The 4,213-nt window shown below is 39.2% G+C and overlaps 1 long non-coding RNA gene across 1 annotated transcript; it reads right to left on the reverse strand.

Moving 5' to 3' along the window:
* Positions 1 to 306: 306 nt before the first annotated feature.
* LOC107974225 (uncharacterized) lies at positions 307 to 3,177 on the reverse strand. Its single transcript, XR_001716825.2, has 2 exons — positions 2,837 to 3,177; positions 307 to 578 (listed from the first exon to the last, which is right to left on the reverse strand). It is a non-coding gene; the product is annotated as an uncharacterized LOC107974225 (long non-coding RNA).
* Positions 3,178 to 4,213: the final 1,036 nt, after the last annotated feature.

Below are 4,213 nucleotides of genomic sequence, written 5' to 3' on the forward strand. Positions count from 1 at the left end.
GTCCTCTCTCAGGCACATCTCTAGTCTCACAGAGCAGATGTGTCCCAAGGATCACCCAACCCAAGGTGCTATAAGCTTGATGTGTTGTCTGTTCTCCCCAGGTCTTGGGACTTGATAAAATGATGGATTTGTTGAGGCTTTATGGGTTGTTTCCCCAGGGATTCAAGCATTTTCTGACTTTATTTAAGGCTAAGGTCAATCTTTGCAGCTTTGAAGTAGCACAAAGGCAATAAGAGAGTGTCCAATGTTCCTAGAGAGAGAGAGGCAGAGAATGTGTGCATGAACATCCCCCAAAACAAACTGGAAAACCTTTTCCATGTTTTATTTATTTTGTGTTATTAAAGGAGCATCACCGTGTCATCCGTGCTGAGCCAGAGCTTCTAATTCAGTGGAAATGAAATTCCAACCCAGTGTGTGCTTAACTTCCCCAGCACAGTAAATCCATTTCTCTTTTTGTCTCTGTCTCATCTCCCCATTTGTAGTGAAGAGATGTGCAGCACAGCGATGAAGTCTGTCAGTGGGAAACCACCCTGGCAATTTCGGAGTGACGTCTGAAGAAATGAATTGAGCAGGCTTGCCTGGGGTGGAGACACAAGAAAGACCATGCTTTTATAGTCACTGCTGGGTTTGCGATTTGTTGTATGCTGCCTATCTATGCAGATTCTTTTCTGTTCCAACACATGAAGAAAAACATGCCCAGTCAGATGCTCCCGGCTTATCACTCCATATCAACCCAGAAGCAACACAGGTTTTCAATTTCTCCATTTGCAAGTGCAATTGAAAATTGGCAGAGGTTGCTATGTAGGGATAAAATGAACAGTGGTGCAGTTTGGCCTCTACAGATAGAGATGGCATCCATGAGGTTGTGGGGCGGGAGTGGGATAAAGGATCTGGGAATCATCTCACACATATTTGATTGCTGGAAGCTCTGGTAAGCCATATTATGGTATTCCTTTCCACACTTAGGCTAGCTCTCTTTTGCTTCTGAGCATTTGCCCATGTTATCTGCCTCTACTTAGAACTCTCTCTAGTCCCCCCATTATATCCTGTCTTCTTCCATGCTCCTGTTTCATCTTTCTTTCTTATTTTTTTAGAGATAGGGTCTCATCCTGTCACCCAGTCTGAGTGCAGTGGCATGATCATGGCTCACTGAAGCCTCAAACTCCTGGACTCAAGCCTTCCACCTCAGCCTCCCTAGTAGCTGGGACTACAGGCCTGTGCCACCACACCTGGCTAGTTTTATTTATTATGTTGTGTGTATGTATGTATATATGTTTTTAGAGATGGGGTCTTGCTATGTTGCTCAGGCTGGTCTCAAACTCCTGGGCTCAAGGGTTTCTCTCACCTCAGCTTCTTGAGTAGGTAAAATTACAGGTGTAAGCCACCATACCCTGCTTTCCTCTTCATCTTTCCAACTTTAGCTTGCCCAGTTTCCATTTTGATGTCACCTCTAACTGAATGCCTTCCTTTCCCTGTTAATACTTGATTTGGCTCCTCCCTCATTGTGCTTCCTTAGTCCCTGAACTTATTTTCAACACAAACTTCTCATATGGTATTATAATTTCCTTTTTTTCTTATTTGATTCCCTCACTATATTCTAAGGTATGTGAGAGCAGGAAACCTATTTTTCTCTGCTGTTCTGTTTCTATGCACCTACTACAATACCTACCACATTGCAGATGCTCACAAATTATGAATTAATAAGGTAAGAAAATATAAGTTAAATCCTTTGTCCCACTCCTGCTCCCCCACTTCACAGATACTACCTCTATCCATAACGGCTAGTCTGTACCACTGTTCATTTTATCCCCACAGAAGCCTCTGTCAACTTTCAATTGCACTTACAAATAGAGACATTGAAACGTTATATATAAATTGAAGTAATAGGTAAATATGTGATTAGAGTTCAAATGGGTCAGTCAAATAATGAAAAGGGAATAAGGTTTTATACCAACCAGATTTGAAAACAGAAAATATAATGCATATTAGTCAGCTCAGGCTGCTGTAATAAAATGCCATAGACCAGGTGGCTTAACAACAGATATTTGTTTATCACAGTTCTGGAGTCTTGGAAGTCCAAGATCATGGTGGCAGCAGATTCTCTTTCTGGTGAGGGCTCTCTTGCTGGCTTGCAGATGGCTGTCTGCTCATTGTATCTTCGCATGTTGGAGACAGAGAAGCAAGCTGTTTGGAGTCTTTTTTTTAATTTTTTTTATTTTTAGAAGTAAGGGCACTAATCCCACTATAGGGACCCAATCCTCATGACCTCATCTAAACCTAATTACCTCTCAAAGGCCTAATTTCCAAATACTATCACATTGGGGTTTAGGGCTTCCAAATAGGAATTCTGCACAGTAACAGTAACAGTGAGATCTTGGTGAAAGTTTTACATACACTCAGAAGACAGCAATATTATAATAGTAGGATATTTTTAGAAAGAAATACATCAGTTGGAATCAAAAACTCTATAATATATGAAATTGACTCCATAATCATACTTCTGGCAATATAACCTAAGAAAATAGTCTTAAAGAAGGAAAAAGCTGTGGACATGAAGAGTCTTCATTTTAGCATTGTCTTCAATACTGAGAAATTGGAAACAATTTGAACAGTATAGGAATGGTTAAATAGATGACAATATCATGCACTATAATACTATATTATGCAGCCATTAAAATCATAGATTTGAGGCTTATTTTGTAACATAGAAAATATTTATTGTGTAATTTTAGGTTAAACAATCAAATTGTGCTTATACTATGGTTTAAATTATATAAAATTATGTTTTTGAATGCACAAGTTCCTAATAGGAATAAATGGAAATAGCTGTACTTACTGGCGTGGTTGGATTTAGTGCAATTTTAGCATTCTTTTAGCTTTTTTGGTGCTATAATGCAAGACTTTAAAATGATATTTTAAAAGAAAGATCCTGAAGAAGCTACTGAGAACTGAGTCATAAGGCTGATGTATTCTTCTTTCAAAACATCTTCCTGGGATTTGTTTCAGACAATCTTGGCTAATGGGTACAGAAATCTCCTTTCACTCCTCTCAACATGGAAACTTCAAGATTAAATGAGAAAGATCTAGTATATGGGTGTTTGAATGATTTTTTTCTTCAATTTTTACCTTCTGGTGAGGCCACCTACATGTTGGGAGCGTATCTTCCCATGGTCAAACAATTGTTTGTCCAAATACAAGAATCTGTGAATTTACAAAGGTGATTATTACATCACCAACCATGGATTGGCTACAGAGCCCCATTTTATTGCTTCCTATTTGTTCACATAGGTATTTTTGAGCACAAACCTGCACTTTTTCTAAACCCTCACTCAAGAAAAGAATATATCAGAGACATTTTTATCTACATTCATTTGAATGTAGGATGATCTGTCTGACCAGGAGCATGTGAGGTAACTTGGGATGCTGGAAAGATGGAGTATTTGTGGTAGACAACCTAAGTTTATTTATAGGACCGTGGCCAAGTTAGGCAGTCTTTCTAGGTCTTGATCTCAGCTGAAAAATTTGGAGGCAAATCACTACCTTATGTGATTCTTATAAATGAGATAATCTACGTAACACACTCAGTTTAATATCTGCCATACAGAATCCTCTTCTTCAGTTTAACAGACCTTGAACGCCTACCATATTCCAGGTAACTAGGACATGTAGCCAATCGAGCCAGCTTAACCCTTCACACAGACTGCTTTGTGCTCATGAAAAAGTCAGGATCACTTTTATGGCTAAATTGCAGTCACATGGTTTCTGAATCCAATACTGAGAGACTGGGACCCCTTAGGGGACTATTGCCTACAGTGGGTGACTGTATGACCTATCAGAGATTAGAGATTCAGATACTGTCTTCCTTAACCCAGTGAGAAATTCACAGGAGAGAGTGCTGCACCCTGTAAGTGGGGCAACAGCAGCATTTACAGAGGCAAAATGTGCAGTTAACAAAATATAGACAATTAAACCCATGTCTCATTGACCTAGCTTTGTCTGCATTCTGGGACTGTTCTCTTTGTAGCAGTGACTTTAGTTCTGGTCAGAAGTGCTTTCATCAACATTAAACTACCAAAAGAATAGTTTTTTTCTCTAACTCTTTTCTCACTGTTTGCATAATAAAGGTTTTTTTTTTTGATCGGCAAGTGATCTTATGAAAGAATGTAATAGGAGATCAAGGAAGTCTAATTTTAGTCTCTCTCCCGCGGAGACT

Source organism: Pan troglodytes, chromosome 1 (genome assembly GCF_028858775.2).
Source record: "Pan troglodytes isolate AG18354 chromosome 1, NHGRI_mPanTro3-v2.0_pri, whole genome shotgun sequence".
Lineage (NCBI taxonomy): Eukaryota > Metazoa > Chordata > Mammalia > Primates > Hominidae > Pan > Pan troglodytes.